This window comes from Labrus mixtus, unplaced genomic scaffold (genome assembly GCF_963584025.1).
Source record: "Labrus mixtus unplaced genomic scaffold, fLabMix1.1 SCAFFOLD_85, whole genome shotgun sequence".
Taxonomy (NCBI): domain Eukaryota; kingdom Metazoa; phylum Chordata; class Actinopteri; order Labriformes; family Labridae; genus Labrus; species Labrus mixtus.
This window is the reverse complement of record NW_026870313.1, coordinates 122,501-133,725: the sequence shown is the minus strand read 5'-3', so window position 1 is coordinate 133,725 and position 11,225 is coordinate 122,501. Positions and strand designations below refer to the sequence as shown.

The following is an 11,225-nucleotide window of genomic DNA, read 5'->3' as shown; positions in this document are numbered from 1 at the left end:
TCTGAGTGAGTCTGAGTCTGAGTTTGAGTCTACATCTGAGTCTACGTCTGAGTCTGAGTCTGAGTCTGAGTCTGAGTCTACGTCTGAGTCTGAGTCTGAGTCTGAGTCTGAGTCTACGTCTGAGTCTGAGTCTACATCTGAGTCTGAGTCTGAGTCTACGTCTGAGTCTGAGTCTGAGTCTAATTCTGAGTCTGAGTCTGAGTCTACGTCTGAGTCTGGGTGAGTCTGAGTCTGAGTCTGAGTCTACGTTTGAGTCTGAGTCTACATCTGAGTCTGAGTCTGAGTCTGAGTCTACGTCTGAGTCTGAGTCTGAGTCTGAGTATGAGTCTGAGTCTTAGTCTACGTCTGAGTCTGAGTCTACGTTTGAGTCTGAGTCTGAGTCTACGTCTGAGTCTGAGTCTGAGTCTGAGTCTGAGTCTGAGTCTGAGTCTGAGTCTGAGTCTATGTCTGAGTCTACATCTGAGTCTGAGTCTGAGTCTAATTCTGAGTCTGAGTCTGAGTCTGAGTCTGAGTCTACGTCTGAGTCTGAGTCTACATCTGAGTCTACGTCTGAGTCTGAGTCTGAGTCTGAATCTGAGTCTACGTCTGAGTCTGAGTCTGAGTATACGTCTGAGTCTACGTCTGAGTCTGAGTCTGAGTCTGAGTCTACGTCTGAGTCTACGTCTGAGTCTGAGTCTACGTCTGAGTCTGAGTGTACGTCTGAGTGTACGTCTGAGTCTGAGTCTGAGTGTACGTCTGAGTCTACGTCTGAGTCTGAGTCTACGTCTGAGTCTGAGTCTACGTCTACGTCTGAGTCTACGTCTGAGTCTACATCTGAGTCTGAGTCTACGTCTGAGTCTACGTCTGAGTCTGAGTCTGAGTCTGAGTATACGTCTGAGTCTACGTCTGAGTCTACGTCTGAGTCTACGTCTGAGTCTGAGTCTGAGTCTGAGTATACGTCTGAGTCGGAGTCTGAGTCGGAGTCTGAGTCGGAGTCTGAGTCTACATCTAAGTCTGAGTCTGAGTCTGAGTCTGAGTCTGTGTCTGAGTCTGAGTCTGAATCTGAGTGTACGTCTGAGTCTACGTCTGAGTCTGAGTCTGAGTCTGAGTCTGAGTATACGTCTGAGTCTACGTCTGAGTCTACGTCTGAGTCTGAGTCTGAGTCTACGTCTGAGTCTACATCTCTTTACACAGCGGCCTCTACCATCAGCGTGTGAATGTATATGAGTGGATGAATTAATACTGATGGACTCTTTACACAGCGGCCTCTACCATCAGCGTGTGAATGTGTATGAGTGGATGAGTTAATACTGATGGACTCTTTACACAGCGGCCTCTACCATCACTGTGTGAATGTGTATGAATGGATGAGTTAATACTGATGGACTCTTTACTCAGCGGCCTCTACCATCAGAGTGTGAATGTGTATGAATGGATGAGTTAATACTGATGGACTCTTTACACAGCGGCCTCTACCATCAGCGTGTGAATGTGTATGAATGGATGAGTTAATACTGATGGACTCTTTACACAGCGGCCTCTACCATCACTGTGTGAATGTGTATGAATGGATGAGTTAATACTGATGGACTCTTTACTCAGCGGCCTCTACCATCAGAGTGTGAATGTGTATGAATGGATGAGTTAATACTGATGGACTCTTTACACAGCGGCCTCTACCATCAGCGTGTGAATGTGTATGAATGGATGAGTTAATACTGATGGAGTCTTTACACAGCGACCTCTACCATCACTGTGTGAATGTGTATGAATGGATGAGTTAATACTGATGGACTCTTTACTCAGCAACCTCTACCATCAGCGTGTGAATGTGTATGAATGGATGAGTTAATACTGATGGACTCTTTACACAGCGACCTCTACCATCACTGTGTGAATGCGTATGAATGGATGAGTTAATACTGATGGACTCTTTACTCAGCAGCCTCTACCATCAGCGTGTGAATGTGTATGTGTGACCTGTGGTGTAAAAAGAGCTTTAAGTTAGAAGACGAGAAAAGAACCTTAAAGTCCATTTACCATTTAACGTTGGAGTCAGCCTGGAGCTCGCTCCTGGTGCCCTGAAGCCACACCCCCTAGTGATGTATGATCTAAACATATATATATATAGATTGATAAATGTAGAGCGTCTTTTCTTTATCCAATGTAATGAAGACTTTTTAAATCATGCATCTGGAAAGTTTTAATATGTTCATGTATAAATTAAAACCTTGACTTACAATATATTTCACAGCTGTTGCTAAAGCTAACTCCGTGCAGAAAGCACAATGGGATTCAGTCCTGCCTTTCGTACTCCCACCATCCAGCCTTTGTGCGGCTGGAGAACACAGAAACTATTTCACTGAAAACATAAACTTTGAACATAATCCATGCAGCGATTTCCCTTCAAAACGCATTCTGCAGAACCAATTAGTACGACTGTAATCTCCGGCAGGCCGACAGGATTAGTGTATGAAGCTGAGTCTACGTCTGAGTCTACGTCTGAGTCTGAGTCTACGTCTGAGTCTGAGTCTACATCTGAGTCTGAGTCTGAGTCTGAGTCTGAGTCTACGTCTGAGTCTGAGTCTACATCTGAGTCTGAGTCTGAGTCTGAGTCTGAGTCTAATTCTGAGTCTGAGTCTACATCTGAGTCTGAGTCTGAGTCTAAGTCTATGTCTGAGTCTGAGTCTGAGTCTGAGTCTGAGTCTACGTCTGAGTCTGAGTGAGTCTGAGTCTGAGTCTACATCTGAGTCTGAGTCTGAGTCTGAGTCTGAGTCTGAGTCTGAGTCTACGTCTGAGTCTGAGTCTACATCTGAGTCTGAGTCTGAGTCTACGTCTGAGTCTGAGTCTGAGTCTAATTCTGAGTCTGAGTCTGAGTCTACGTCTGAGTCTGACTCTGAGTCTGAGTCTGAGTCTGAGTCTGAGTCTGAGTCTAATTCTGAGTCTGAGTCTGAGTCTGAGTCTGAGTCTACGTCTGAGTCTAAGTCTATGTCTGAGTCTATGTCTGAGTCTACATCTGAGTCTAATTCTGAGTCTGAGTCTGAGTCTACGTCTGAGTCTGAGTCTGAGTCTGAGTCTGAGTCTGAGTCTACGTCTACGTCTGAGTCTACGTCTGAGTCTGAGTCTGAGTCTGAGTCTACGTTTGAGTCTGAGTCTGAGTCTGAGTCTGAGTCTGAGTCTACGTCTGAGTCTGAGTCTGAGTCTGAGTCTGAGTCTGAGTCTGAGTCTGAGTCTGAGTCTACGTCTGAGTCTGAGTCTGAGTCTGGGTCTACGTCTGAGTCTATGTCTGAGTGTACGTCTGAGTCTACGTCTGAGTCTGAGTCTGGGTCTACGTCTGAGTCTACGTCTGAGTCTGAGTCTACGTCTGAGTCTACGTCTGAGTCTGAGTCTGAGTCTACGTCTGAGTCTACATCTGAGTCTGAGTATACGTCTGAGTCTGAGTCTACGTCTGAGTCTACGTCTGAGTCTACGTCTGAGTCTGAGTCTGAGTCTGAGTCTACGTCTGAGTCTGAGTCTGAGTCTGAGTCTGAGTCTGAGTCTGAGTATACGTCTGAGTCTACGTCTGAGTCTACGTCTGAGTCTGAGTCTGAGTCTGAGTCTGAGTTTACGTCTGAGTCGGAGTCTGAGTCGGAGTCTGAGTCTACGTCTGAGTCTACATCTGAGTCTGAGTCTGAGTCTACGTCTGAGTCTGAGTCTGAGTCTGAGTCTGAGTCTGAATCTACGTCTGAGTCTACGTCTGAGTCTGAGTCTGAGTCTGAGTCTACGTCTGAGTCTACGCCTGAGTCTGAGTCTGAGTCTACGTCTGAGTCTACGTCTGAGTCTACATCTGAGTCTGAGTCTGAGTCTGAGTCTGAATCTGAATCTGAGTCTGAGTATACGCCTGAATCTGAGTCTGAGTCTGAATCTGAGTCTGAGTTTGAGTCTGAGTCTGAGTCCAGAGCTGACCACTGGCTCCGCCCCTGAATTTCTTGCCCCTTTATGCGTCCTGATCCATCAAACAGCCTTCATATTGACCTCTGAATGGCGTCTAGTTCAGGGGTCCCGGGACCACCTCTCTCTTCACGCTCTCTAACTCTACCTGCTCAAACCACGCCCACCCTAACCCCACAGGAAACCATCGAATTAGAAAACAGTCACTGCTCCAAGGTTACAGACGCTCGAGGTACACCAGCTATTACCCCCCCCCCCCCCCACCCACCCACCCACCCACACACACACACACACACACACACACACACACACACACACACACACACACACACACACACACATATAAACATATAGATAAGGTGATAGGTGGTGTAATTGAATCTAGCCGTGTCTGATCTGTGGACTATGTTCTGTTTGTAGCATGAAAAGATGAAAACACCTTCCATGTTGCATCGTGTGGTTTCCCTGATTATCTGAAAGCAGAAACATGTAACACGTTTATTTTCACTCCGGCGAGGTGCTCGGGGGAAATCTCATTGAGTGCAATACTTTGATTTATGACCAAATACCTGCTGAACGAGCAGCAATCCCATGAGCCTCTGCTCCACTTTGTGTTCAGTGCTAATTAGAAAAGACAACAAACATATACCTGCTACACATCAACATGTTAGCATGTTAGCAAGTTAGCATATGAACAGACTGCAGTATGGACTCTTTACACAGCGGCCTCTACCATCAGCGTGTGAATGTGTATGAATGGATGAGTTAATACTGATGGACTCTTTACTCAGCGGCCTCTACCATCAGCGTGTGAATGTGTATGAATGGATGAGTTAATACTGATGGACTCTTTACTCAGCGGCCTCTACCATCAGCGTGTGAATGTGTATGAATGGATGAGTTAATACTGATGGACTCTTTACACAGCGGTCTCTACCATCAGCGTGTGAATGTGTATGAATGGATGAGTTAATACTGATGGACTCTTTACACAGCGGTCTCTACCATCAGCGTGTGAATGTGTATGAATGGATGAGTTAATACTGATGGACTCTTTACACAGCGGCCTCTACCATCAGCGTGTGAATGTGTATGAATGGATGAGTTAATACTGATGGAATCTTTACTCAGCGGCCTCTACCATCAGCGTGTGAATGTGTATGAGTGGATGAGTTAATACTGATGGACTCTTTACACAGCGGCCTCTACCATCAGCGTGTGAATGTGTATGAGTTAATACTGATGGACTCTTTACACAGCGGCCTCTACCATCAGCGTGTGAATGTGTATGAGTGGATGAGTTAATACTGATGGACTCTTTACACAGCGGCCTCTACCATCACTGTGTGAATGTGTATGAATGGATGAGTTAATACTGATGGACTCTCTACTCAGCGGCCTCTACCATCAGAGTGTGAATGTGTATGAATGGATGAGTTAATACTGATGGACTCTTTACACAGCGACCTCTACCATCACTGTGTGAATGTGTATGAATGGATGAGTTAATACTGATGGACTCTTTACTCAGCGGCCTCTACCGTCACTGTGTGAATGTGTATAAATGGATGAGTTAATACTGATGGACTCTTTACTCAGCGACCTCTACCATCAGAGTGTGAATGTGTATGAATGGATGAGTTAATACTGATGGACTCTTTACACAGCGACCTCTACCATCAGAGTGTGAATGTGTATGAATGGATGAGTTAATACTGATGGACTCTTTACACAGCGGCCTCTACCATCAGCGTGTGAATGTGTATGAATGGATGAGTTAATACTGATGGACTCTTTACTCAGCGACCTCTACCATCACTGTGTGAATGTGTATGAATGGATGAGTTAATACTGATGGACTCTTTACACAGCGACCTCTACCATCACTGTGTGAATGCGTATGAATGGATGAGTTAATACTGATGGACTCTTTACTCAGCAGCCTCTACCATCAGCGTGTGAATGTGTATGTGTGACCTGTGGTGTAAAAAGAGCTTTAAGTTAGAAGACGAGAAAAGAACCTTAAAGTCCATTTACCATTTAACGTTGGAGTCAGCCTGGAGCTCGCTCCTGGTGCCCTGAAGCCACACCCCCTAGTGATGTATGATCTAAACATATATATATATAGATTGATAAATGTAGAGCGTCTTTTCTTTATCCAACGTAATGAAGACTTTTTAAATCATGCATCTGGAAAGCTTTAATATGTTCATGTATAAATTAAAACCTTGACTTACAATATATTTCACAGCTGTTGCTAAAGCTAACTCCGTGCAGAAAGCACAATGGGATTCAGTCCTGCCTTTCGTACTCCCACCATCCAGCCTTTGTGCGGCTGGAGAACACAGAAACTATTTCACTGAAAACATAAACTTTGAACATAATCCATGCAGCGATTTCCCTTCAAAACGCATTCTGCAGAACCAATTAGTACGACTGTAATCTCCGGCAGGCCGACAGGATTAGTGTATGAAGCTGAGGCTTTAAGCTGCACGCTCACATGAAGCTGTGACAGTACCTGAGAAATGAGCCAGCACAGGAAAGTGGAGCAAATGTCTGTGTAAGTGAAGGACCTCAAAGTGGCCAAGTATTGTGAGAAGGTTTGGCTCCACTCGTCTGGCCTAATTGTATAAACCTTGGCCTTTCTCCAGGGGCCTCGGTCCACTTTATAAATCATCTGAATGTCTGTTTTATTCCACAGCACCGCAGTCATTGGTCATTTCTGCTGCAGGTCTTCAATCCTGGCTCCTCCGATATTACTTTCCTCCCCACCTAATAATTCATAACTTCCATCAGTCCTGCAGGCCGATAATCTCGCACTCCTGATCGATTCCCAGGACACAGCCGCTGAATCATAATCATGCTGCAAGTTGCTCTGAGTTTTGTACAAAGTTAAAGTTGTTGCACATGAGTGTGACTAATAGGGCTAAAGAGGCACGGTGAGCGGCGCCATTCGTTGTTAGAAAAGTGGCAGTGACGGCGATTAGTCCAGAGCTGCAGGATGGCAATGGTCAGGGGAAAGGGAAGGGACGTCTCCTCCAATCAGTGGACTCCTCACATGCCTTTCACCGGCTGCCAGATCAATTTCACAGTTTTCTTTGGAGGGTTTCTCAGCCTCTCTCTGAACAATGGACACACACTAAGTCCTGTGATTCAGCGCAGGATTAAATTGGGTTTCGACACAATGATGGCCCAAACAAGTGTTGACAAAATGTCCAATCAGCTCAGTAAATATGTGTTTAGGGACAAATCGCTGCTCACATAATGAAAAGAAATGTCCAGAAGAGTGGAGGTAGAGGACGGCGAGCGTTCAGCCTGATGTGTTTGGATAACTGTTATAAATGTGGGGGCTGGAACATCCATCTTCCCATGATCCATCTGACCAGGTGAAACTCTGAATCGTCCAAATGAAGAGATATGAGGGGCCGGGTAAGAGGTTACCTTCACAGGTCACACCGCCCACCAGCACTTTCTATTTCTTCTCTCCCTGGAGGAAAACCAAAGTGCTCAGGGCAACATTTCCTCAGAGAAATATCCATATCATTTCTTTCTAAGACCACAGTCATGAGCTAGCTGTAAATGTCCTGCGTTGGTTTCATAGAGAAGCAAACAAACAATGGAGAGAATAATAGAGCCATTGTGATCCCAACCAGACGACAAGAAACACCAGGTGAGCTTCTTTCTGAACGTCTACCAACATTTAACTTTATCCAAGATGTCGTATTGTTCATAATAATGCTGTCATATGTTGTACTTTGTATATTATAGTGCGTTAATGTTCAGTGGTTCACAGGACGTCTGTCTCTGTGACCCACTATGATTATGGGTAGTGTAGTTCTTTTCCCCGATGTCAACAATAAACCATGTTGTTCTTAAGACGAGGTCGATATCAGACGAACTTGTGGCAGACTCAAGCAGTAACCTCCAGGGTTTAAAACATGAAGCCGATGCTGAAGTGTAAAATCCTGCAGTACCTGGAGTGTCCACTAGAGGCTGGTTGCAGAAGCACAGGAAGTCACATACACACCCATTCTAAAAAGCCTGTTTTTACAGCAGAGATTAACATGTTTACAGCCTGGTTCAAAAAACCAAATAGGTGTGATTAGCTCATGTCTCGATGGACACACACTGTACGGGGGGTGAATGTTTTGATGACTCATCAGTTTTGATTTGATGAAGGATAAGAGTTATTCACAATAAGGCGTGTAGCTGACCTGATTGACAGGTGGGCGCGGTGTAACGGTTTGTCAGGAGGTTTAAAACCCGCCTCAGCTCCAGCTCTCAGCCTGTCTTTAGGTTGACTGAAAGTTAGACTGAGACAGCATTTCCAGCATGGAGACCGCCATCGATGGGACTCCAGTCTGTGGTTAAAGTTCTGTTTGATCTTTCTCACACGTTTAGATGTTAGGTTCAGGAACACACCATGCTGTGGGATTAATCAGACACTCCACTGTACATGGTGTACGCCTCCTCCCTGCACACAGCTGATGGACAGATTGTTATTAGCATGTAGAGCGGAGAACGAGTCCAAACGGCTCACAGTGACACGGGTAGGTGTGAGCAGAAACAGCGAGTGAGAAGCTGCATGTGTTGATAGATTATATACTATAGCTTTTCTTTCTTGTGTGAAAGAGCAGAGAGCCCTCACCCGTGTTATTATGCATCCACAAATTACCAAGCGGTATATGCTACAGGGACTGGCGGCATCACACTCGTCCTGCTAATAAGCAATCTGCTCCGCTGGCTGAGAGTCTATATCATAACTGAAATTGCAGCTTCTCTCACAACATCACGCTCACTTTCCCGTCTCTAGCGGCGGCCGCAGCCTCTCTGGAGTACTCTTTCTGGAGCGTGGTAAATTGGTTTCACAAACCTTTGATTAGACAATCCCCCATACTTCCATTATGTTTGCTGTCCATGAGTGATCGCCCGCATGCTGAGATGAAAGAGTAGAGCGGGAGGCGAGCCGATGAGCCGAATGGGACGCGATAATGAAATGAAATGAGGCGTGAACATTGTGTTGCTGTTATCACTTAAGAACATGGAGAAAGGGTGAAAACGGGGCTGAAGAGATCTCGCCTCTGCTTCATTCTTGACTACCTTAAAGGGCCTTAAAGGTGGTCTGCATGCTGAACACATTTACATTCAGAGAGTCCCAGGATGTGTCGTACTTAGACATGAAGACATTAGAATATCATCACGAGATATCAGAAGCAGCGGAGCCACAATTCAGACTTCACTGGACGAGGACCAAGAACCTGAGACCTTTACAGCGTGCTCACCTGGACCTGCTGAAGGTAAACATCATGACCCTGAGGACCAGAGAGTTCTGAACACAGAAGATCAGATGGCGTGCGTTCTGAAGCGCTTTGTGTCTGATCTAACTTTACCGTTTCTATGTTCAACTGCTGGAAAAAGAAAGTTTGTATTTTCAGCCTCTTTTTTTTACGCCGCTCCATCTCTGTTTACGTCTGGATGAGCGTGATTTGGTGGCTGTTGCCACGGTAACCGTAACAGAGGAGACGTTGATCTCGATGCTCCTCTCTCTCTCATGATGTGAAATCAGAAACATGAATCCCTTCTGTCTCTCTTTCCACGCCATCACGGAGGAGAACTTCTACGGTGGCCAGGAGTCAGACACACGAGCACCCGAACAGGAAACACAAACCTGACGCCACAACGGGGCAAGTTAAGAATCAGCTGTTTCGTGATTTAATGCTGATTTCATCGTCTGCGTTTAAAGCGTTGAGGTTGGAATGGCGTTTGGCTCCTCTGAAACGGCGTTGATAAGGGAAGCGAATCAGCAGGGTCGCCTCCTGTGGCGTCCCTTTCACCCCTTCAGACCGCACTTCCCTGAGTTCCTGTGAGGTGAACAGGTGTTCATGCTGAGTCAGTCCTCTAATCGTTACCTGCTCTCTGTGTTTACTCCATGTGATGTTTCAGCTGCTCGCCCTGAAACCAGCGGCCCCGTTAACGGGTCAGACACCTGAACCCACACACTGCTCTCTTTCAGTATCTGTGGGACCCTCAAACATTAAACATATATCTGGTAACCTGAGTCGACCCACAAAATGTGAAATAAATCCATCCAGTCCTTAAGTCTTACAACACAGAGACAAATGCTCTGGACTGAGGGAACATAGGGAGTAGGGAACATAGGGAGGAGGGAACATAGGGAGGAGGGAACATAGGACTGAGGGAACATAGGGAGTAGGGAACATAGGGAGGAGGGAACATAGGGAGTAGGGAACATAGGGAGGAGGGAACATAGGGAGGAGGGAACATAGGACTGAGGGAACATAGGGAGTAGGGAACATAGGGAGGAGGGAACATAGGACTGAGGGAACATAGGGAGTAGGGACTATAGGGAGTAGGGAACATAGGGAGGAGACCCTAAGGGAAGGAAGTCTACTTTTACACAACTTTGTCTTCTACTGATATTTTTTTTTACCAAATACTAATGTAGTTCATTTCTGAAAATGGGATGGAACAGAGTCATTGCAAAATGATGACCTGAAACACAGCCCCATTCTTTAATCAAGATACATGGAGAGTATATAACTTGTGAATAAAAACACAGTTAAAATTATTTAGAAATGTAGTCTTCCCAGATCAATATCACATAATATCAACTTCTCCCATCTAAACTGGACAAATGGTTTTAAAATGGTAAGAAAATAGTTTGATTGCAATTTGTTTGGAGGAGATCTATTTTTATTTGAACAGCTGAAGCATGAATACAGTCTTTCAAGGTGTAAACCCTCCTCCTCCTCCTGAAGCCTGTGAATGATGTATTGCTGTCTTATCTGCTGGCCATCTTCTCTCACCAGAACTTCAACTGTTGAAAAGTCATTCTGAAGAAGCTCGAGCATGTGACATGGATCCAGGAGAACATGGACTTTTAGTGCGGGGTCTTCAGGATGACAAAGAAAGAGAGAAAATAGCAGTTATTCATTAAATCATTGTTTTGTTCTCATTTATTTTTCTGTATTCATCTACGTGTAAGAGTACATTTATAAATTCAACAGTGTACTACCCAGACAACAAAGGTACAGTATTCAGGTAATCAACATCTATTCAAAGTTAAGAAGATAAACATTATTGTAATCATGTTATTTTCAGCTCTGACTCACTTGCACAATGATATTCCACATCAAATTGTCTCAGATTTTGGAGGAAAAATTAAGCAGTTTATTGTGGATAGTACTTCATCTTAACATGAAACAAATATAACCTGAATTATTTAAATCATTAACAGGTCCCAACTCTCTGTGCTTTATTACAGAACATACAGTAGCTTATTTATTATTAACATG

General features: G+C 44.9%; 1 long non-coding RNA gene across 1 annotated transcript in view; it reads right to left on the bottom strand.

Annotated features, from left to right (window-relative positions):
- Positions 1-10,696: 10,696 nt before the first annotated feature.
- LOC132968578 (uncharacterized) overlaps positions 10,697-11,225 on the bottom strand; it is a 1,365-nt gene continuing 836 nt past the window's right edge. The window contains exon 3 of the long non-coding RNA XR_009671237.1: positions 10,697-10,822. This is a non-coding gene — a long non-coding RNA (uncharacterized LOC132968578). The remainder of the gene's footprint in view (positions 10,823-11,225) is intronic.